Source organism: Poromitra crassiceps, assembly GCF_964638095.1.
Source record: "Poromitra crassiceps genome assembly, chromosome: 27".
NCBI classification, from domain to species: Eukaryota; Metazoa; Chordata; class Actinopteri; order Beryciformes; family Melamphaidae; genus Poromitra; species Poromitra crassiceps.
The window spans coordinates 15,588,364-15,613,685 of record NC_139650.1 but is presented as its reverse complement, the minus strand read 5'-3'; the positions used below and the strand labels follow the sequence as shown (position 1 = coordinate 15,613,685).

General features: G+C 44.1%; 1 protein-coding gene across 1 annotated transcript in view; it reads right to left on the bottom strand.

The window, feature by feature from the left end:
* The window catches only part of LOC310799460 (sodium- and chloride-dependent taurine transporter-like), a 106,415-nt gene extending 96,606 nt beyond the window's left edge, over positions 1-9,809 (bottom strand). The window contains exon 1 of the mRNA XM_083662049.1: positions 9,698-9,809. The gene's annotated coding sequence lies outside the window, so the exon portion shown is untranslated. The remainder of the gene's footprint in view (positions 1-9,697) is intronic.
* Between the last annotated feature and the right edge of the window lie 15,513 nt (positions 9,810-25,322).

The window sequence follows — 25,322 nt, the reverse complement described above, 5'->3', positions numbered from 1 at the left end:
GTGCTTCACATAAAATGGTTGACAGGAAAATAAAATAAAAGAAGAGAGTAAAACGGACATTTAAAAGCATCACAACAAAACTTAAAAAAAAGAGTATAAAAAGTGTATTACAGGAAAATAAACCAAAAGAAGAAATAAAATGGACATTTAAAAGCATCACAACAAAACTTTAAAAAAAAAAGAGTATAAAAAAGTGCAATAGGCAGGCAGGCGCAGCAGTTGCAGAAAGAGCTAAAACTTATAGAGGACTCATTGGGTTTGCATAGTAGCTGTCAGCAGTTAAATGCGACGGTAAACATAAAAGTCTTTAGTCTATTTTTAAAGTAAGTAAGGTTGGGCAGATCTGAGGTCTTCAGGCAATTTGTTCCAGCTAGCAGAAGCATAGTGGGGAAATGCAGCCTTCCCGTGATTTGATTTGATCCTAGGGACAGTTAATAAGCTGGACCCCTGTTGACCTAAGAGTTCTAGACGGTTCGTAGCGTGGGAGCATGTAGTGTTTATCATATAGTGAACTATATGTAGTGTTGATCATATAGTGAACTATAGTGTGTATAGTGAACTATATGTAGTGTTTATCATATAGTGAACTATATGTAGTGTTTATCATATAGTGAACTATATGTAGTGTTGATCATATAGTGAACTATAGTGTGTATAGTGAACTATATGTAGTGTTTATCATATAGTGAACTATATGTAGTGTGTATAGTGAACTATATGTAGTGTTTATCATATAGTGAACTATATGTAGTGTTTATCATATAGTGAACTATATGTAGTGTGTATAGTGAACTATATGTAGTGTTTATCATATAGTGAACTATATGTAGTGTTTATCATATAGTGAACTATATATAGTGTGTATAGTGAACTATATGTAGTGTTGATCATATAGTGAACTATATATAGTGTGTATAGTGAACTATATGTAGTGTTTATCATATAGTGAACTATATGTAGTGTTGATCATATAGTGAACTATATGTAGTGTTGATCATATAGTGAACTATATGTAGTGTTGATCATATAGTGAACTATATATAGTGTTTATAGTGAACTATATGTAGTGTTGATCATATAGTGAACTATATGTAGTGTTAGTGCGCTACATTTGAATGCATAAAATAAAGCTGATAATATACATTATATTTGATGACAGTATTTAAACGTCTGACCCTTTCAAAGTACATCACAAAGCATTGTGCTGCAACTCGACAGTGCTCCTTAATCCAGAAGCTTACTTCCCAAAAGTTCCTTTTGCAATGTAAAAAACTGCTCCATTGGAGTGAATGGTGATGTCGCGACTCTCTCTATTAGTGAATCAAATGAACAGTTGAGAACTCGGACACTATAGTAAAAAATGGCCAACACACTATAGTCCACAATTTGTGCAATAGGGAACGGTTTGGAACAGGACTTACATGTTACTGGTCTAAGTCCCAGCAGGTTCTATACTGACACAGGAAACAGAGACAGCTTCAGTCTGCATGCTGTCACCAGCTTGACACCACACGTCTCAACTCGTCTCACACTATAGCACTTATGTAACCAGCCATCCGCTGGTACATCTCTTACACATGCAGCCATCTGAGATCCAAGATCCAAAGATAAAACAGAAACTTAACTTAATAAACTTAACTTAATATAACATACAGTAACATAAAATAACTTAAACCAATTCAACCTCTTAATATGCAGTATAGATATTAGTTTCTCTAAAACAATGTCCCTATGGTGGGAGAAAGTTCAGCCCAGCCGACTGGCAGCTGGGAGCACCAACTGAAGACCACTGCCAGTGCCACTGTACAGCCTACTGTACTACACAAGATCAAAAGAACAATAAAGGTCACTAAGGTCACTTTAAAAACACTATTCAGAATAACACAATATGTCATTATAGAAGATAAAACTATAAAATATGAATAGAGTCACTATACACTATATCAGTTGAGTACCAGAAATACACAATGAGTCCCTATGGTAAAACTATAGGAATAGTTAGTCAGACCTAAAATAACTGTAAACTCACTGTTGAGTAGCAGAAACACACTAAGCGTGCTTTCACACTCGGAACGATTGCTTTCGTTGCCCTCCCCTCTCCCCCCGCTGGTCAGCTTTCACCTTACAAAATTATTCCGTGCCCGGGCACTAGAGATGCGCGGATGAGCTTTTATGCCATCCTAATCCGCGTGTATGCATGAACCGTCCGCCCGCCATAAATCCGCGCGAATTATTTCATACTATTTATAGATCTGCGCCCGCCATGCACCCGACGCTATAAACGGTTTCTGCTGCCGTTGGTGCGATCGCTGCAGTCCAAGACTCCAAATAAACTTCCATGCTGTATTATGTCCAGTCCACCACTTGCCCTCATGTAGCTTACTCGGCTAACGCTATCCACCTTATTTTTGGCGGCCATTTTTGCCTGATCTGCTGATGGGTGCTTCTTCCGGTGTGATCCTCCCAGCCTTGTTGCTGACAGCTTGACACCCGTCTGGGCGAACGGAGCAAATCACTAATCAGGTCCAGCTTGGCAAAAATCTCGTCGATAAATATCCCTTTAAGAGCGCAGTGCATTCATGGGTAATCGCCTGCTGTGGCCAATATTAACCATTTCGAGTAACACTTGTTCCATGCGGATCACCAGCGTTAGTTTGTTGTTTATAACGTGGCTATATTCATAACGTTTTCTATCTCGGATACGTTATTTCGAATCGCACATAGGTTACGCCAAACCCCACATAGGTTACGCCTCGAATCCCACATAAGTTACGCTAAAACGCACATACTTTACGCCTCGAATCCCACATAGGTTACGCTAAAACCACCACCGCAAACCGTGTGGGTTTCAGGACGAAACAGACTCGAGCCACTAACGTCATTTTAAGAGCACAATATTCCTGGAATGCAAGTTTAACTAAACAGTTACATGTCCTCTGCATTCTACATAAAATTAAGATATTACGGGTTGTTTTATTTTGTATGTTACATACTTATTGACCAAGTTATGTTCAATTCAGCCAGGGTACAAGAGACTGAGTGTAGGCAGCCATCTTTTCAAATCAAGTAGAATACATTAGGAAATGGCAAGCTGCAGCAATAGTCACGTTAAACCGGACCTTGTACGCACAATTATTTTTTACAGTGGGGCATTCAAAAATAAGGTGGATAGCTTTAAGTTTAGTTTACTGGATTGCCTAATTGTATGGGGAAATACAAACGCGTCTTCTCTTCAAACACGTTTTCAGCAGAGACTCCTTTTTGAGGGTGAAATCATTGACCATATATGGACGAAAAGTGGAGCTTAGCGACCTAGCACATGGCTATTGTTGGGTTTACGGCCGTGGGTCCTTTGGGGGATCTACAATGGGTCCTTTGGGGGATCTACAATAGGTGACTAAGAATGTGCCTGACGAAAGATTTAGCTTAAAATACGTTCATAGACTAGAGAACGTAATTCATATTATTTTTCCTCATTAATGATACATCGTTTCAACCACCCGCAACCCATCCGCTATTAATCAGAATGTTTATTTTTATGATATCCGCGGTCAGCGCGGTTATAACTGCGGCCCGCGCATCACTACCGGGCACACTTACATATTGTTTCATGTCCTCTTTGCGTGTCTATAAACGCCCATACAATAGGTGGCGATATACACCTAGTTGGCTTGCGACCCGCTAATAAACAAAGAAGAAGAGCATAGGCTAACGTTCACTATTACGTTATATTTTAACATTTGCCAAGTCCACTAGTATTGGAGTGGACCACCAGTTCATCCTATGGTTTGGACTTTTATTTCTGTGATGTACTAAGTTTGTGTGTTGTTTTCTATACAGTGACAAACTTAAAATGGAGCCTGGCATCGCCAAACCAATTCACATTGCACTGCATTGCATTTGCAAATGAGCTAGCTGGTAGCTAGCATCATGTTCCCAGGCTAACAAAAGTCCAAACGATAGGATAACTGGTCGTCACACAGTTAAGACATAGCAGTCCACTTCAGTGTTTGGGTATGCTTGTGTTCACACTTGATGCGTTTCGTGCTCGGGAACGCTTCAAGTGGACCCCAGACCACCTTTTCAAGTGGACCCGGGCACGGTTCGCTGTTCCATGCTCGGGTACGGAACACAACGTTCACACAAGTAGTCTGCTCGGAAACGGTCGCCGTATCCCCAGTGAGAAACCACTGTTAGTCACTATAGGAATATTATGATGATACAATAGGGGGGGGGGGGACACGCAATTAGCCTACAAAATGTTTACATATAAACTCATTATTGAACACCAGAGATCAGTGATTCTCAAACTTTTCATATCAAGGACCCAGAATTTGACCCCCCATTTGATGAGATTTTGTCTCTCGGACCCAAATCTGAGAATATTTTTGTCAGATGTGATTTTGTCCAGAATTCCATGACTAAGGTAACGGTATGTTGTAGAGAGGTAACAAAGAAACTAAATGCTCTAAGTGTGTCAATTAATTGTAAATGAAATAATGGTGAATTAAAAAACAAATGCATCAATTTTCTGGGGACCCCATGGAACCCTCTCAAGGACCCCTGTGGTCCCCGGACCCCACATCCAGAACCGCTGCATAGACGCACTATGAGATCCTATAGGAACCTGATAGGACTAACTAACCCTAAGCCAGGATAATGTCACACCATGGACTGTAATCCCCTGCCAGCCTCCCGACATGGCTTAAACGTGACGGGATGACCTGTGTGTGTGAGGGGTGGGGGGGGGGGGGGGTGTCTGTGTGTGTGTGTGTGTGTGGGGGGGGGGGGTGGGGGGGTGGTATGTTGGCTCCCAGGCACAGTGGGGGGGGGGGCATCTCTGTCATCACGACGAGTGACGGTGATGATATGACGACAGCAGCCGTAAAATGAAGCCATCACAAGTCAGGAACGAGCCCAGGAAGCTGCAATGCAACACACTCCACATGCATCTCAAATTACCAATACATAGAAAGACCAAAAAACAAATACAATATTGAAACAGACAGAAACTGCCTGTACTGGCTGCATGTGTGCAGGCGGCTAGCTGTTGTGTGCAGGTGGCTACCTGCTGTGTGCAGGTGGCTAGCTGCATGTGTGCAGGTGGCTGGCTGCATGTGTGCAGGCGGCTAGCTGCTGTGTGCAGGTGGCTACCTGCTGTGTGCAGGTGGCTAGCTGCTGTGTGCAGGTGGCTGGCTGCATGTGTGCAGGCGGCTAGCTGCTGTGTGCAGGTGGCTACCTGCTGTGTGCAGGTGGTTAGCTGCATGTGTACAGGTGGCTAGCTGTTGTGTGCAGGCGGCTAGCTGCTGTGTGCAGGTGGCTGGCTGCATGTGTGCAGGCGGCTAGCTGCATGTGTGCAGGCGGCTGGCTGCATGTGTGCAGGCGGCTGGCTGCATGTGTGCAGGCGGCTAGCTGCATGTGTGCAGGTGGCTAGCTGTTGTGTGCAGGTGGCTAGCTGCTGTGTGCAGGTGGCTAGCTGTTGTGTGCAGGCGGCTGGCTGCATGTGTGCAGGCGGCTAGCTGCATGTGTGCAGGTGGCTAGCTGCATGTGTGCAGGCGGCTGGCTGCATGTGTGCAGGTGGCTAGCTGTTGTGTGCAGGTGGCTAGCTGTTGTGTGCAGGTGGCTAGCTGTTGTGTGCAGGTGGTTAGCTGCATGTGTGCAGGCGGCTAGCTGCTGTGTGCAGGTGGTTAGCTGCATGTGTGCAGGCGGCTAGCTGCTGTGTGCAGGTGGCTGGCTGCATGTGTGCAGGCGGCTAGCTGCATGTGTGCAGGCGGCTAGCTGTTGTGTGCAACACACTATTTATTCAACTGTGAGCATTTGACTCAAAGTTACAATACATTTTTTTCAAACACTTTTCACCGTATGAATGTGGGCGTGTGTAACAGCTCACCTTTAGATGTGTAGAAAACATCATTTATGATTAGATCTGGTCGGCGTAAAAATAATCAGTTGAATATGGTGCTGTGGAACAGATCCTTGCGCTCTCGGATTACGCATTTGACAAACTTAACAAACTGTGTGGCAAGACAACATAAATTAACAATGATTTTAGAGATATCTCTGTGCACCTGCAGAAAACTGCAAGCCAGAAATGCGCAAGACCACACCTGGTATTTAGACCAGCAGAGTGGAAAGTCTGTGTGCCAAAAAATAAAAATAAAAACACTGCTCCGGGCCCGATACGCGCTTAACTAGAGTGTGCGTTGTCAAGGTGTAGCCTATTTCTTTGCGGAGTGGGGGAGAAAGCAAGCGGGACAGCTGTGCCCAGTCCCTGAGCAGCGGCTCGCGCGATTCTGAACAACGCAGAGTGCAAACATGTGTGTGATCCACAGCTGATTTTAGGATGTATCCAACGTTCACATTCCTGTATCTATCTGAATGCAGCATGGCTCGTGTTTACTGCTATAGCGAAATGATATGAAGACAGTGACATATAATAAAAAAATCAATGAGTTGAAATGTTTATTTCAAGCTGCAGGAATGCAGGAAACTCTGAGAAATATGGACTTCAAAATCAATTTCGGAGTGGGGGGGTTTCGGAGTGGGGGGGTTAAATAAATTTCAATTTCGGAGTGGGGGGGTTTCGGAATGGGGGGGTTTCTGAGTGGGGGGGTGTCGGAACGTGGTGTTTCGGAATGGAAGGCGGTCCCCCAGGTGGCTGGCTGCATGTGTGCAGGCGGCTAGCTGTTGTGTGCAGGTGGCTAGCTGTTGTGTGCAGGTGGCTAGCTGTTGTGTGCAGGTGGCTGGCTGTTGTGTGCAGGTGGCTAGCTGTTGTGTGCAGGTGGCTAGCTGTTGTGTGCAGGCGGCTAGCTGTTGTGTGCAGGTGGCTAGCTGTTGTGTGCAGGTGGCTAGCTGTTGTGTGCAGGTGGCTAGCTGCATGTGTGCAGGCGGCTAGCTTGCTATATTCTTCATTGCAGTGGCTGATCAGCCGCTGTACATTTAAACAACACTAGTTCTGCTCAAGCACTTTCTCACTAATCCCAGAAGTTTGCCTGCTTTTGAGATCTGCATTCTCTGTACCCCCCCCCCCCCCCCTCCTCTCTCTCTCTCTCTCTCTCATATGACTGCATGATTATCTAGGCTACATGTAGCATAATGCATATCTGTTTGAAGAAAACGTCATGCGGCTGGTAGATAGAGAGACACTGGCTGTTTCTCAATGTTAAAGGAACACTCCGCCCATTTTCAACCAGCTTTGTATCATTAGAACATCAGTAGTATATCAGAAAACTGTAAACTGTTTTGAAGTCGGTCATTTAATTTGACAGTTATTGAGTGTTAAAGTGTGGACCAGTGACATCACTGGTCCACACTAACTCAAATTAATAACTCATTAACTCAAATCAACTCTCAATAACTGTCAAACTAGATGACGGTTTTGAAGTAATTCATCTAGTTTGACAGTTATTGAGAGTTGATTTGAGTTAATGAGTTATTAATTTGAGTTAGTGTGGACCAGTGATGTCACTGCTCCACACTTTAACACTCAATAACTGTCAAATTAAATGACCGACTTCAAAACAGTTTACAGTTTTCTGATATACTACTGATGTTCTAATGATACAAAGCTGGTTGAAAATGGGCAGAGTGTTCCTTTAAGGATCCTTCCTTGGCAGGATGGGTCTTCCTACAGAGGGCAGGCAAGAGTCCTTCCTCGCTGGCTATAGGAAAAACCATGGAAGGAGCCATCCTGCCGAGGAAGGAGCCTTAACATTGAGAAACGCCGACTGTTTGGAATTAGGAAATGACTGAAGGGCGAGAGAATCATGTGAACTGACACAAAAATACATCATGTTCCATAATAAACATCGACTGTTACACAGACTGAGATGACAGATCCTGCATGAGAGATATGCCAGACAGAGAGAGGGACAGACAGAGAGAGAGAGACAGAGAGAGGGACAGACAGAGAGAGAGAGACAGAGAGGAGGGACAGACAGAGAGAGAGAGAGAGAGAGAGGGACAGACAGAGAGAGAGAGACAGAGAGAGGGACAGACAGAGAGAGAGAGACAGAGAGAGGGACAGACAGAGAGAGAGAGACAGAGAGGAGGGACAGACAGAGAGAGAGAGAGAGAGAGAGAGACAGAGGCAGGGAGAGAGAGGAGGACCAGAGAAACAGAGAGAAAGAGAAGGGACAGAGAGAGAGAGAGAGAGAGAGAGAGAGGAGGGGCAGAGGCAGAGAGAGAGAGAGAGAGACCAGAGAAACAGAGAGAGAGGAGGGACAGAGAGAGAGAGAGAGAGGAGGGGCAGAGGCAGAGAGAGAGAGAGAGAGAGAGAAGGGACAGAGAGAGAGAGAGAGAGAGAGAGAGAGAGAGAGAGGAGGGGCAGATGCAGAGAGAGAGAGGGAGAGACCAGAGAAACAGAGAGAGAGAGGGAGAGAGAGATAAGGGACAGAGAGAGAGAGAGAGGAGGGGCAGATGCAGAGAGAGAGAGGGAGAGAGAGAAGGGACAGAGAGAGAGAGAGAGAGAGAGAGAGAGGAGGGACAGAGGCAGAGAGAGAGAGAGAGAGAGAGGAGGGACAGAGGCAGAGAGAGAGAGAGAGAGAGAGGAGGGACAGAGGCAGAGAGAGAGAGAGAGAGGAGGGACAGACAGAGAGAGAGAGAGAGAGAGAGAGAGGAGGGACAGAGGCAGAGAGAGAGAGAGAGAGAGAGAGGAGGGACAGAGGCAGAGAGAGAGAGAGAGAGAGAGAGAGGAGGGACAGAGGCAGAGAGAGAGAGAGAGAGGAGGGACAGACAGAGAGAGAGAGAGAGAGAGAGAGTGAGAGAGAGAGGAGGGACAGAGGCAGAGAGAGAGAGAGAGAGAGGAGGGACAGAGGCAGAGAGAGAGAGAGAGAGAGAGAGAGAGAGAGAGAGGCTGATTGTGGTTGCACTGTGTGCAACGCGCGCCTCGCAGCATCTCCGCCTTCAGCTTTGAGCTGCTCCACTTCCCTTTCCCGTTAACTCACGAGACAAGCAACCTACAACACTACACACATACAATAAAATAAAATAAAAATAACTACAACAAAAATGACCAAAAGAGAAAAGAAAGACCAAAAACAAATAGGCTAGATAGCACATTGAAACAGATGGAACAGTAACGTTGGATCTGAAACTACTCAAACGATCTAGGCTATTTAAAGAGCTTTAAGACACCACACAGAGTCAATAACAACAAGTAATGTCATTACTGACCGTAACAACACACACAGCGCGCCTAAAGACACCGCAGACTGACAGAACACACAGGCAGCTCTCTGATGGGAGTGGAGGGTGCGTTTGACACCACGCATCACAGCAGCCAGCCAGGAAGGACACAGCCACGCACGGCTTACCCGCCCCATACACATGCCCCATACACATGCCCCATACACATGCATTACAAAAAGACATTCTCCTTTCAATGTTCTATTTCCTCCTGAAATGACACGCACTGCCTGTCTGACACGGACTGACTGGACTGACACGGACTGACTGGACTGACAGGCAAATACCAGTCATTTCATTCAAAGACAGTAAGTGAGATCATGTGTCAGGAAATATGGGAACACATTCTAATAACAGCCTCATGATCATCATACTCATCATAATAATAAAATAATGATAGTAATAACATATCAATAATAAATGAAATGAGGATAAGATAATGAGCGCACTCCCTCCCAGGCAGCGCTGGTGAGGTGTGCATGTGGAGAATAAAAGAGGTGTTTTCCGTTACCTGCGTGCTGATTGTAGATATCAATCTTGTGTGGATATATTGTCTGTTATGTCCCTTTAGCCGCGTCCTGCGTGTCCTCAGAGAGACTGAGCCGTCCTCCGCTAGATGTTATTTATAAGCCTTTCTTTCTGACCTTTGTCTGTGAGCAGGAGCACGGGGGGACCAGTGGAAAATCACCGGCCTGCCTCCTCTCACAGCAACAGGAGAGCCTTCACGTGCCGACACAAACGTCGGAATTTTGAACGCCAGCCAAAAGGGGGGGGAAGAGTAGCGGTGAATTCCTACGACTGTGGAGTGTAGGGGTGGGGGTAGGAGTGGGGGCAGTTGTTGGGCAAGTTACCTCAAATGAGTTACAGACAGTTGCTCGTTACTTCTCTCAAAAGTAATTGAATTAGGTACTTTAAGTAGCCTACAGCATAATGAAAGTAGTCCTAATTATGGCTACTAGTTAGACTAAAATAACACACACACACACACACGCACACACACACACACACACACACACACACACACGCACACACACACACGCACACACACAATATACAGTAGCCTATAGCCTATGTCTATGTAGCCTATAGCTACATAGGCGATTGGCCATTTTCTGTTTTACTGTGTATTTTCACTTTTAGGTATTCATTCATCAACAATCACATGATGCATTCATGCTCCTCTTCAATCTGCAGCTCACTTCGGCTACTAAGCAGGGCGCCACTTGATAAAGAAAATAGTCACCTAGGAAATACTCACCTAAAATCACCTTTGTTTACAGGGTCAATTTTAAATATTTTTTAATATAAAGTAGGCTGTAAGTATATTTCACACAACTCAGATTTACCACTTTCAAAGCAGACAGGGGGATTTTCCCAGCAGCATTTGAAGGCAGCGCAATAAAGCGGCAGGTCGGTTGGTTGGCATCTCACGGTTCTCTGAGGCGCGCCCCCGATTCCGCGCGCACTCAACGAAGTTGGTTTGGGAGGCCAGGAGGGGTGTGTGTGTGTGTGTGTGTGTGTGTGTGTGTGTGTGTGTGTGTGTGTGTGTGTGTGTGTGTGTGTGTGTGTGTGTGTGTGTGTGTGTGTGTGTGTGTGTGTGTGTGTGTGTGTGTGTGTGTGTGTGTGTGTGTGTGTGTGTGTGTGTGTGTGTGTGTGTGTGTGTGTGTGTGTGTGTGTGTGCGTGCGTGCGTGCGTGTGTGCATGTGTTGGGGGGGGGGGGGGGGGTGGCACACGCGAGGTGGTGCATGTAAAACAGAGCACACAGTGTATGACAGCAGCTCGTGCTCCGATCCTGCCTGAAGAACACGAGCCGTTTTCACGCCCAGTAAACACCATGATGATGGTGATGACTGATGAGGATGGATGATCATGGTGATGATGGGGAGGAGGAGGATCAGGGACGTCATTTATGGGGGGGGCACAGGGGACATCACCCCCCCCCCCCCCCCAGTGTGCAATCTAAGCGCGTGCGACTGAGCTAGTATGCGCGGTGTAGAGAGAGGTGCTTGCACGTGCCTCTGAAGGGAGGACTGACTGACTCTTGTGCAAATAAACTTTCAACATTTTTACAGTCTGATTGATTCAGCTGCCTGCAAGCATGCAGCACATCTGATATAGGCTGTAATAAACAGTTAATCACCACATCAAACCTTGATCCACGCCGCATGCGGCTATTTATCAGCACAAATAAGACACGGATATCTCCGCCTATTCATCATCTGTTGAGCAGAGCTGTCAACGTCATCCTCCATCTGCTGCTTCTCCTGTCAGTGTCTCTGTGTCGGCGGCTTGTCCTGTGTTGTCACCCCGGGCGTTGTGCTAACAGCCGTCGTAGCATCGGTGTTGTTGCCTGTGGGCAGGGTAAAGGGCTCATTATGCTTTCCGCATCAGCGAGGAACGCGAGTGTCCGCGCGGAAAAGTGACGTCAAATCAGCAGACACGCCCCTCCGCAAGGCTCCGTGTGGACGGTTTTCGCCTGGCCGTGCACCCCCACAAATTTGTAACTATGCCAACGCGGCTGTGCGGACTAATTGGGAGAAAATGGCGGAAGCACAGGAGCTGATGGTCGCCGAAGTGAAGAGATACAGACATCTATATGACTTCCCTACATCTATATGACTCCCCCTCGTCTCGCCTCCCTTGGTTTAGTGGCCGAGTAGACCATCTCCTTTTCCTTCTCTGTCGCACAAGAGCTAATAAACACAATAGTTCTTCCTCTTCTTGTAGAAGATAGCTTTCTGTCATGTAGGTCGCCATTTTGTTTAGATTAATTCTTTGACTACTCTTCCATGAGAACCCCGCTGTAGACGGGAGTTTTCGATACACTGCCCCCTACAGTTTGGGAGAATATCGGTTTTCATCGTTGACAAACCGCACAGAGTATAAATGCTCAAACGTTTTCGCGCCATGTTTCCGCGTCTCTCAGTTCCGTGCGGCCGGCCAAAGCGTCAAGCATAATCCAGGCTTAACACTTTCCGCGGCCGCGGTTGAAGTAGAAGCGGCTGGCTCTGGTTGCTGTTCAATTGGCTGCTTCAATTTCTTTGTAAATCCAAAGTTTGTCAGCAAACTGGTTTGTAAGGTGTTGTCAACCTTAGCTCCAAAATTATCAGCAAAACACAAAGATCTCTAGTACAGTTTAATAGTGCACAAGTGCTCAAGAAAGTGCACAAGATAATCAATGACTCCACACATGTACTTCATGTCTGTTTTGACTTAATGCCATCAGGAAAGCGCTTTAGACAGCCTGCCTGCAAAACAAACAGAAGGAAGTTTGGTTTTGTTCCAGAGGCCAATCGACTGGTGAACAGCCACACAAGGAATGGTCAGTTTATATAGACTAAAGGTCTTTGCACACACAGTCCGATTGTTTTCGTATGCATGTTTTTTAATCCGTCATCTGAAAACACAGACGGGTCCCAGCTCGCAAAAATCTATTGACTGATGCGAAAAACGCAGAAAATCGAACCTCGTCCGAAAACTTAAATTAATTATTTATTTATTTATTTAACCTTTATTTATACAGGTGAATCACCTTGAGACCTGGATCTCATTTTCAAGTGCGACCTGTTCAAGCAGCATCCAGACAGAAAGTTACAGTAACAAAAGTTGACAGACAGTATGACAACAGTATACAGTACCAGTTCGGTTCAAGTATACATACTACTGCATGCGCTGGGACGCGTCATCAGTGATGTTAACTGGGGTCGTGGGGTGTTTCGGGTCTGTCAACATCATACACCCTCGCCCAGTAGACCCAGCCGAGGCCGATTACGACCCCGACCCGCGTCCCAGAAGCAGCCGCTCACGGATCAGCCTTCCTACTCTGTCTGCAGCGTTGCCCGCGGAAGGGTTGATCACTCCCAATCCGCTGCAATAGAGTTTAGTGCTACACCGCAGTATTGTGAGATCTTCGTGCATGGAGGTCTAAGGCCCTGTGGGGTGATTCCAGGCCGGGCACCTCCTTCGTCTCACCAGAACCTCCTGTGGCAAAAGGCAATCCTACCATGCCGTACCATGGGCAGGGAGGATGCCTCAAGGAGGCCTGTGCGCTGCACGTCATACACCTGCGACGAGCACCTCGCTCTAGCCTGAAGGACCCCAGGCCGCGCCGATGTTTACGCAGATTTTCAGGAGGCTGATCCGTAGCATTTGTGGATTTCTCCCTCACGAGAGAGCCAGGCTGGGGTGCTAAAACCCATCCCGTACCGGATGCCGTCTCTCCGACCGTCAACTGTCTCTCCAGCTTGTCACCAAACTATACTTGGTTGTACAGACAATAAATAAAACTAGAATGTCTACATTTCCTAACGAAAATGTAATTGTGCTTGCTGTCCTCGCCATGCACCGCCTGGCTTCCAAAGTCCCTGCCCATGGACTTAGGGGGACAAGTAGTTATGGGGGTGCCTATGTGAGTAAAAGGACTTTGGAGTAGAAGTACTTGGTAGGTGGGGAAGTCAGACTGGTTGTAGCCTACTAGAGAGACACAAAAGGGTAAAGTTGGCCCAATCTCTGCAATCTAAAACTACATTACCTGCAAACTACAGCATCAATAATTACCATGTATTGTAAATGTCTCCAACTGTCTCAAGGAAAATAGGACATGATAACCTCCAGAGAAGTAGTATTCCTTGTAGTGTCATTCATGTTTATGGTTGCGACAACAACTGTTTACAAAACTAGCAGGCTTACCAGAGCTGCAAACACACAAGTGAAAAGCTATCAATGGCTGCATCTAATCAGCCAGTAACTAATGTAGGCTATCTTCCATGATGTTAGTGTAAGAAGTCAAATGTACTGATAATAGTCCCTGGTCACCAAAGTAATGTTACCCTTTTAGTTTTGTTACAGAGTTGCTGATCGGTTGTCATGTGTCCAGTCAGCCAGAGAAGCTGCTTGGGTAGCATGCTAACTAACGCCTAACGCAGTGGTTCTCAACTGGTGTAGCCTCAGGACCCACTATTTTCCTTGTCATGAAGTCGCGACCCAAATTTCAGATTTTTTTTTAAACCACTCAAATTTATTGCACAAAAAATAGCACATTTATTTAATACACAATGCCTTCATGCACTGTCAAATGAACAAAAAAGTGCAACAGAAGTGCAACTAGGGCTAAAAACCAATTGAAATAAGGCAGACTTGAATTACAGGCCTATATGTTTTTAAATTTAAACAAGTCAAACAGGTCATGGTCAGAAAGTCTTATTTGAACTGTATGAAATATGAAATAAAAGGCAGACTTATCTAGAATTACATGCCTATATGTTTTTAAACAAGTTAATAATAATAATAATAATAATAATAATAATAATAATAATAATAATAATAATAATAATAATAATAAAGGTAATAGTAATAATAATAATAATAATAATAATAATAAAACAAGTAAAACTGGAGCCTGTACTACGAAGCTAGTTTAACAGATCCGCGATAAGTCCCTTTGATCTGGTTTGACTGAACAGGATCAAAGCTATCTAGTTAACTGATACTACGACGCTGGTTTTCTACTAGGTAAGTGGACCTGGGATCTGCCTGTGCACGCGCACGTTTTTCGCTCGTGCACAGGCGCGCGTCCACGCGAAAGAGGTGCGCTAGCCAATCACATTATGAACAGCTGAGTTGATCCACGCCCACACCCATTTCCACACCCATTTCCTCATTGAATGAAAAAGCGCAGCCACAGTGGGATCAGAGATTTTAGCGGATATTTAATGTAACCTATGGCAGAATGAAAATCCGCGTTGGATATAGTTGGGGGAAGGACTGTCTAAAGCTGCCGCTTGTATTCACATCAGTCATTTGATTTACTTTGATCAGCGATTTCTGTCTCCTACAGCTTTGTGCGAGTGTAAATGTACATTAAATGTGTAATCTCAGTCTATAAATTTCCACAATCTGTAAGCCTATTTAGACCATAGATTTAGAAAGCATGCTCAATGAATAATGATCTCTATCACTCATTATGTGTGTGTGGTTGCACTGATCGAATAATTCATATATAGGCTATAATAATGATATCCTAATATAAAAGAGAAAACTGCTGGACTGAATTGAGACGATGCGGGCATACTTTTCATTGATAAAAACTAGCCTATTTTTGCTCATATATTGGCATACAGCCTACAGGACACAGTTCCAGCTGAAACATGCAAGAAGCCTGCATATTTAGTATTGGGGCTATCCCATATTTATCCCATCTATATTATATGTATAGGCTTTTCTGGCATGTAGGAGAATATCACCCTCACTCCATTTGAGGCTCCGTTTAGCCTATGATATGCGCTGCGGTGATTAATAGTGATCATATTTCTCCACGCATAGTTGAGCTGTTAAGACATAAAGTGGTAAGTAGGCTTAATTTAATTATGTAGCCTACAGAGCCACAAATGTTTTTCTTGTTATATTCTCAGTTGACTGCAATCTATTTTTCATATGGCGATCTTATATGAACGGTGAGTGACTCCAGAGAGCCGATTATATGGGTCTGTCATGGATTTTGATCTTATCCTCCTTTGCAGCGTCAGTTGCAATGGTGATTGAAAGTTAACTTGCTTTGTAGTACGGCTAAACCAGGTTTAAACTCAAACTTACTCGGATAAGGCATTAAACTAGCTTCGTAGTACAGGCTACTGGTCAGGCTAATCCAGTTTCAATAATCTGAATTTAACAAATGAAAAAAAAAAAAAAAGTCAATGTCCGCGACCCAATCAAAACGGCCCCGCGACGCTACCCACCAGTTGAGAAACGCTGGCCTAACGCTAGCATTAGCTCAATTAGCTTGTTGCAACTAGTCCCAAACATTGATGAACAGTGTGTCCTAACGCCAGGGGGACAAGGTGTTTGTTTTGGCTGGCTGAGGTTAGCCTATAAGGCACAGTTGTTGTGGCTAACAGCCTCCATTCACACTAGGCTATTCACACTAGGCTATCTCTTCCATTTTGTTTTCAAACCCAGCTGGCTGTATATAATGAACAACCACAAAGTGGTGACACTTACCCATGGGTTCAGTTCATTGTTTTCTGGACATGTTTCCATGCTACAGTAACACAGCAGCTAACAGAACAGACAGGCCTCCCATGGTTGGCGACAAGTGTATATCATTCTCTCTACGCAACATGCAACACTGCTCTACCCAACATGCAACACTCCTGCTCAGAGTTACTGTTAAGCTATATTTATCTGGTGAAATCACACTGGATTCCTGCTTCCAGTACACTTTTTGCATGTGTTTTTTAACAGAGAAGAGCTGCAGCTGCTCAAAAGATAATATGTAAAGTGTATGAGAGTGAGACCATGAGTGATATAGCACTTGTAATACAAGTATAGGTATGTCTGTTGTGTGTACAATGCGTCAAGTGTCAAGTGTCATACAAGAAGGAAGGCTGGCCATAATGAGAATGAAGGCGGTCATTTTGAGGTCTGGCATGTCTATGTGGCGCAAAAATTGTGGGAGTTATTACGCGCCAAACTTTTTGGCAGATATAATAATAAGTATAAGTATGTGGGATTTCAAGATTGTGCCTTGCTTGTCAGCAAGCACAATAATTATTGCTTTTATCTCGGAAACGGAAGGTGCAATCGTGATTCCGCCCACCACTAGCGTACTTTTTCACCCCGATTCCAACGCCGCCATCCGTGAGTCTCTATGAGTTACGGTTGCGGAGATACGTTGCTGTAGCGCCCCCCATAGGCAAACAATAGCGCCCCCTACACGCCAAATGACACTATCTCTTCTGAAATCAACTCAGAAGTGTCAAGTGTCATACAAGAAGGAAGGCTGGCCATAATGAGAATGAATCCGCACTTCCTGCCGCCCTTCAAAATAAAACAATTTAGAAGGGACAGGCACTGAATGCTGCTATAGCGCCCCCTAAAGGCTAAATGACACAATATTTGTGCTATAGGCTCAGAGTACATCCGTCCACACCTGTACCAAGTTTGGTTAGCATCGGACGATCTTTGTGAAATAGGCCCCACCCACTGAACTTTGGAAGTGGATTATATCGCAACGGTGCGTTTTTTTTTTCAAAACTTCCAAATCAGTGTTGTGCAGGACAGTCCCCACATGATGTGTGCGTTGGTTTGGTGAAGATTGGACAAAATTTCAAGGAGAAATGGCCAAAAAACTGTTTTGGACAAAATGCAAAATGGCGGAAAATCTAGTCAGACGCAAATGGGCGTGGCCTAGTTGAGTAGATGCGGGAGGACCCAAGGAATCCAGGGAAAAAAGAATTTTGATGATAAACCCTACGGTTCAAAAGTTATGGACCAAAAGGTAAGGAGGTCTGTTATAGCGCCACCATCTGGTCAATTGGTGCAATTTTTTCGGGGATAGTAAAAGACCCCTCAGTGCACCTCCCTACCAGTTTCGTAGCTCTAGCTGTTATGGTTTCTGAATTACACCTAATTTACTGCAAGATTTTGCAAGATTTTTCCAAACCCCATGCAAGTCAATGGGGAAAAAAATTGCGCTTAATGGCGAATTGCGGCCAAACCGCTTTCACAAACCCTTAGCAAAGTCATAGCATACATGTCCTCAATGAGGCGGTAATTTTGAGGTCTGGCATGTCTATGTGGCGCAAAAATTGTGGGAGTTATTACGCGCCAAACTTTTTGGCAGATATAATAATAAGTATAAGTATGTGGGATTTCAAGATTGTGCCTTGCTTGTCAGCAAGCACAATAATAACTAAATGGCTAACAGAGACACACTAGACAAAAAAAAGGGGGATGTTAAAAAGGAGATGGTCAGTTGTTAAAACAGGAGCACAGTGAGGCAGTAATTTCAAGGTTGCGCAGCAGTAACTTAAAGCTAGGCAGTAGGATGAGGCTGGACAGCTTCAGTGTCTGTCTGTGTGTGTGTGTGTGTGTGTGTGTGTGTGTGTGCACGTGTGTGTGTGTGTGCGTGTGTGTGTGTGTGTGCGTGTGTGCACGTGTGTGTGTGTGCGTGTGTGTGTGTGTGTGTGTGTGTGTGTGTGCGTGCGTGCGTGCGTGTGTGTGTGTGTGTGTGTGTGCGCGTGTGTGTGTGTGTGCGTGTGTGCGTGTGTGTGTGTGTGCAGAGATGGGCAGTATTTTAAATACATGTATTTAAAATACGTATTTCAAATACATTTGTGTATTTTGTCATTTGTATTTGGCTGGACCGAGAAAAATAAGATGTCATTTGTATCAAGATACTTTCAGACCTTGTATTTTGTGTATTTTAAATACATAAAATACTTTTTTCTTTAATTTTATGTTATTTTTTTATTCTCAAATTGACACATTCTTACCATTGACACAGGTTTAAACTGTGGAGGAAAGAAATGTGACATGTCACTTCTACTCTACCTCTGATTGGCTTACCCTCAGAACAAACTCAACCACAAATCAGATGCAGAGTAGGATGGGTCTTGAGTCAGACTTCACATCACTTTTTCGTCTAGTATGAAGCCTTGTATTGGTGGAAATTCCCCCAGAGATAAATTACTAATATAAATTGATGATTAGATATTGCATGCACTGGCCTATCTGCAAATGAAACGGTTTACTGCATATTCAAACCAGTGTATCATATTAGAAAGACACAACTAATTATCTTCTTAACTCATTCATGGCCAGTTTAGGACTGCCAATATTTAGCACAGGCCAAAGATTTTCATAATTGTTGGTCATCTTTCAAGACCCACAGTAAATTATCTATTAGCACCAAAGTGATTTGCAATACCTCAAAATGAAGATGTACGTCTCAGGGTTCACCAGGAAAAAAAAGTGAGCTTTTAGCATGTTCTGTACTCTACTTATAGCCATTTATATACACCCTGTTTTCACCAAAAAGGTCTCTCGGAGAAGAGAAACAGCAGAAAAGGCAATTTTTGTAAAAGACACAATCTCAGGCAGAACTCGCTCTCAATTCTTTTATTTTGAACTGTATTGACATCAGACATGTAAATATTATTCATTATGACACAAATGACAAAAAAAAAAAAAAATATATATATATATATACATGAAGTGCTTTTTTTACATTCAACAATACAGTTTACTCAGTGTGAGTGAGTGTGCAGACAGACAGACAGACAGACAGACACACAGACAGACACACAGACACAGACACAGACACAGACACAGACACACACACACACACACACACACACACACACACAGAGAGAGAGAGTTCTGTCCACAGCTGCTGCTGGATCGCACCTCCTTCCCCCGCAAATTAGCATAGGAGGGGAACACCAAACTGGTTTGAGATCAGCGTCTAGCCTCCTCTGCCTCGCATCGTTTTCCTCCTCTCGTTCGGGCTGGGACGAATGTTGCGACACAGGAACGGGTCGGGCTTGGCTTTGGGACCAGGCTGGACTACTGCGAACAACTCAATCCAGGTTCACCCTGCAGCAAGGCGAGCAGTGCAGCGCGCCGAGGGGCGTTTCAATGGCGTTTCTCCTCTCTACAAGGAAGCGCGTTTCTCTGTTTTTCCTCCTGCTCATTTCAAAACAACAGCTGCGGTATGTGTTTGATCGCGTGTTGTCGGCTTGTCTTTCAGGCTAGGGACCTGATAACATGTCACAGGCTGGGGAAGTGTTTGAACTACGCGCTGCACTAATAAAAACAAAAACACGTCAAACACGTCATTGGCCCTCTGGGCTATTCCTGATAACACGTCAAAGACGTCTTTGGCCATGAATGAGTTAATTAAAATTGGCAAAGTGGGTGGCAGTGTGTGTGGCGGCAGTGTGGGTCATGATTGTGATGTCATCAGTGATGTCACTCGATCAATTGTGATGTCATCAGTGATGTCACTCGAGCCACTGATTGCTCAACTGTGATGTTACTCAGGCAGTTGTGATGTCATCAGTGATGTCACTCGAGCAACTCTGATGTAGTATGAGCCGATGGCGCACGATGGCACCAATAGTCCATGGGCCCAAGCCCCAAATTTCACTCATTGGTATCACTCAAGGTGGCAAAATCTAGTCACATTTTTTGAAAAGGTACATGTCATTAGATGATATTTTGGTATGATAACCTTTGCTAAGTGGTAGCTTTGTCACAGTTATCAGCACATGAAGTTAACCACCCCCTACAATAAATTGGTATCTAGGCGCTGGTGCATATCCTACTTTAGGCTCATTTTCTGGACCTTTACTCATGTTTTATGAAGGCATGGTTGGTCTAATTTTAAAGGGTAGACTCATAGGTTCATTTAAGCACAGTTGTGAGTTTGTCTGATAAACATAGAGGTCACATGGGCTCTTCAAAGTGTCAACAACATTCGTTTAACCACCATTTCCGCCTAAACTATAGTCTTTATTTGAGCATTATGACATGTAGGAACATCACTGACACAAATAACAAAACCTGAAATACTCACAGGACTGTAACAATTGAGGAAATGTATAATCTTCCCATATTATCCCACTATGAAGGCTGATTGTGGGATTTTGATGGGCCCGGGCCAGAATTTTCACTAATTGGTACCATCCAAGTTGACAAATTCTAGTTTTGTATTTTGAAAAGGTCTGTACCTTTTAGATGATATTTCAACTTGATAAACCTTCCCAAGTGGTATCTTATTCACAGGTAACCCTCAATGACACCAAACATTGATCCAAAGAAAGAGACAATCTTGTTACTTTATTTGAACAGAACACCACTATCACAAATATAATATTAACACGTTCACTGCCGTCGACGAGATATCTCGTCAAAAAAAATCCAACGGTTGACTGCCGTCGACGAGTTATCTCGTCAAAAAAAAAATTGTTGACGGTGGGACGTGGATCAAACCCTTTTACATCTCCTATAAAAATATGGGAGCTATTGAATGTGTATAACCTATTTTACCGACCCACTAAGTGGCGACAGTGCTCTCCAGACTAGAGAAAGCCAAGAAAAAACAGCAGCGTGAGGAAGCCATTCTCATGAAAATGGATTGGCGAAAACGCTTTCGCTTTCGCGCTGGGAGCTGGCGGTGGGGCATTCCAAAAATAGATTCTGGGTGCAACACACTTTGAAACACCAGCAGAAAGCCCAGAATCGCACGCAGCTTCATTCCAGCTGAGCTCACAACCGAAAACCCAGAAACGAACAAGCCCCATCCAGACTCGCCCGAGAGCGGCCGCCAGCAGCCAGGCAGCACAGACAGGCAGAGACTTGCCTGTGACAAACGCTGCAAAGCCACCAGAGACACACCCACGGAGGAAGGAGTTTGAAGGAGAGGGGGGTGGGGGTGCTGTTATGGAGGAAATTACTGTTCAGAACTATTGTTTAGATGTCTGATGTCTTACTGATGCCAAAAATAAATGGTTAAAGTGACTGTTCTATCGAATTTCACAAAAAGGTATTTATCTCAGCTTTCCTTTTCAGACGCTGAAACCATGCTGTATTCAACTGCTAATGCCTACATAACTACTAACTCTACAAACTATCTCTTTTAGACAGAGAAAGCACACATTCTATTAGTTCTTTTGAGATATTTTGTGTTCACAAAGTCCTAGCAGAAAATAATCCTCGGCTCTTGAAAGATGAGCCAGAATCCTCAAAAAAACCCTTGGCAGAAGCTACCTACAGTAAAAAAAAACTGTTGGCAGTGAATGTGTTAAACAGTAAAAAAAAATCTTACTTTTTTCCCAATTTTTTTTATCCCCCATTAGTGCTCATTTTTAATTTATTTATCCTGGTTGCTGCTCCACCCTCTGCCGATCTGGGGAGAGCTGAAACTGGCTCCATGCTTCCTCTGAGACATGGGCAGTGTAGCCAGTCACTTCTTTTCACCTGACAGGGGAAGCTTCACCGGTAGGACATAGCACGTGGGATGATCACGCTATTCCAATGAGTTCCCCTCCCTCCGAACAGGCGCCCTGAACGACCAGAGGAGGCACCACTTCAGTGACCAGGATATTGCATGTTTTGGTGAGGGGTTCCTATATGAAGGAAACCCGCAGGGGGCACGGGGAGAACATGCAAACTCCACACAGAAAGGCCCTTTTGACGACCCTACCCGGGCGGTGGCCACTCGAGGACATTTGGTGCAGAGCAGCAGGTAGCAAAGATTGTTGGCATCACATACACTGGATGACGGTGCATACGTCCTGCAGACAAATTATTCCATATTGGAAAGATTATGGTAGACCAGACAATTGAGGAGACCATAAACAAAGACAATCAGACTGCTGGAGGAACCAAGGGTTTCAGCCTGAAAGCTGGTGCAGTCACTTCAGACAGAAGTCAGTATCTGAGGCAGCTCAGGAACATGAGAGGCAACAAGTCCACAGACTGTTTCAGTCATCACGATCTACAGAAGCCCAGAATAGAGAAGGATAGGGCAGATGTGAATGCCTTTGTAGAGCTTATGGAGAAAAGCTGGGTAAACCCTCTAGGTCCAGATCAGTCTAATATCATCAGCCTTTCCACAGGAATTGCTGTGTCACCAAGTCAAGGCAGTCAAGTCAAGTGTATTTGTATAGCCCTAATTCACAAGCATGTCTCAGGACTTCACATAAAATATGTCTAGCTAATTCTAGCTACCACAACAGTAGCAATTACAGTAGTAATAATAACACATTGAACAATCATATGATAGAGAAAGAGTAACCAGCAACCAAGTTCCATGACAAAGTGGGAAAAAAAGAATCTGAAGACATTCTCAGACATCACAAAAAGAGATAGAGGAAACCAAACACAAAACAAGGAGCTGGTCTTGAAAGCAGATAGAAATATTTTTGGGCATATGATCATTGCTTCGCAAAGTAAAGATCTGCACATTGAAGATGTCCTGGCTCATGGTCCACTGCCTTGGTCACTTTCAATCCAGATGTCTCATTGCGGAAAACCAACAAAGCTGCTGCACTCGCTAGCGAGTTAGAGAAATCAACATTAGCAGCAGTTGAAGATATTGGAGACCACTCATGCTGAAAGATGATGGCAGGACTTTTGGAGAGATTGCTGGTTCTGTGTTGAACATAGCGTTGCATGAAGGAGAAAGAGTTACTCTTTCTCTCTCTTTCGGTTACTCAGTAACTGAATAGATGTGGTGTTTGATGTGTACTGGAAAACATCAATCAAGAATGCCGAGAGATGTAGTTGTGGTTCAGCAAGTAGTAGCACTCAATGGAAGAACATTGCCCCAGGACACAATGTCGTGCAGTGGAGAAAGCTTTTAAGTAATCCAGACAGCAAAACTGCCTTGATAACATTCATCGTGGACCAGTGAAAGCTACCACAGAACTGGGCAAAGCTTCAGGACAAGCAGCTATTTGCAACCTGTGGAGAGACATGCTATTGTCTCAACAAAAAAGATTGTAATGTTGAAGAGCTAAAGTCTTCCCATGAGGAGGCCGTGACCCTGGATGACTATGATGATAATGATGATGATGAATAAAACAGAATATGAATACTGTTTAATATTATATTTGTGATAGTGGCGATGATAAAGATCATTGGTTAAATAAATGATAAGTTAGAATTCTTGATTTTTTTCTATCACATGTTCTGTTCAAATAAAGGGACACGATTGTCTCTTTCTTTGGATCAACGTTTGGTGTCATTGAGGGTTAACTGTGACTAAGATACCACTTGGGAAGGTTTATCAAGTTGAAATATCATCTAAAGGTACAGACCTCTTCAAAATACAAAACTAGAATTTGTCAACTTGGATGGTACCAATTAGTGAAAATTCTGGCCCGGGTTCATATTCTACTTTAAGGCCCACAATCAGCCTTCATGGTGGGATAATATGGGAAGATTATACATTTCCTCAATTGTTACAGTCCTGTGAGTATTTCAGGTTTTGTTATTTGTGTCAGTGATGTTCCTACATGTCACAATGCTCAAATAAAGACTATAGTTTAGGCGGAAATGGTGCAAAAACGAATGTTGTTGACACTTTGAAGAGCCCATGTGACCTCTATCTTTATTAGACAAACTCACAACTGTGCTTAAATGAACCTATAAGTCTACCCTTTAAAATTAGACCAAACATGCCTTCATAAAACATGAGTAAATTAGCCTAAAGTAGGATATGCACTAGCGCCTATATACCAATTTATTGTAGGGGGTGGTTAACTTCATGTGCTGATAACTGTGACAAAGCTACCACTTAGCAAAGGTTATCATACCAAAATATCATCTATGGACATGTACCTTTTCAAAAAATGTGACTAGATTTTGCCACCTTGAGTGATACCGATATCTGGTCTGGCCCATGGACTACAAGGTGGGTGGGCGGTGTCTGTCTGTCTGTCAGTCATGATTTTGGGAGCCCGTGGAGCCGGCGATTTCCATAACTGCAGCCATGGCGCATCATCTCCAGGGATACTGTTATGATGTCAGATATCTAGTGCTAACATGGTCAAAGTTCCAAAGCTTGAGGTTAACATGTAGAAATGCTGCCTGTAAGTCAAAAGCCCTCACAGAAGGTGATTAACAGCTGAAGTGAGGGAGAAATTAGCTGTGCTGAAAAACAGCTAAAACTGAAATGAAAGAACTGTAATGTGTTAGAGGGTACACAATAGGCTACATGCACAACTTCTTTACTTCCTGAAATTAGTACAGCTTCTTTATTTCCTGTCCTACACTATTGGATGAACTGATTAATCAGGTGTGCCTGATCATTGTTGTGACTGCAGCACACCTGACATTAATCAGTTCATCCAATAGGTGATGACAGGAAATAAAGAAGCTGTACTAATTTCAGGAAGTAGTGGAGTTGTGCATGTAGCCCATAGGGTTGTGCGATGTCACCTAAATAACCATTGCGATGGTTCCACAGTGAAACATTGCGATGGACGTTGGCATCGTCGTTGACGGGGGGGGGGGGGGTGGGGTTAATTAATGATTTATGAAGTCCATGTGGTGCCGTTTGGCTGCGCCACTGCAATGTACCTTCACGTTTACAACAGGACAGCTGAGCTCTACATGTCATGAGAGACCAGTGGGCTTGGATAGGCTACTACTACAGCACAGAGCCAGGCAATTCAAACAGTAGGCTATCACTACCAGCAATATTGAAAGGCGCAAAACAATCAAACGTTAACGTTACAGATCGTGACCAACAACGTGTGTGTGTTTAATTTAACTAGCTGGCAGAAAAGGGGCAGAATTACTGGTGGCTAACGTTAGATTTGTGTGGGCTCAGTTTTGAACCTAACATT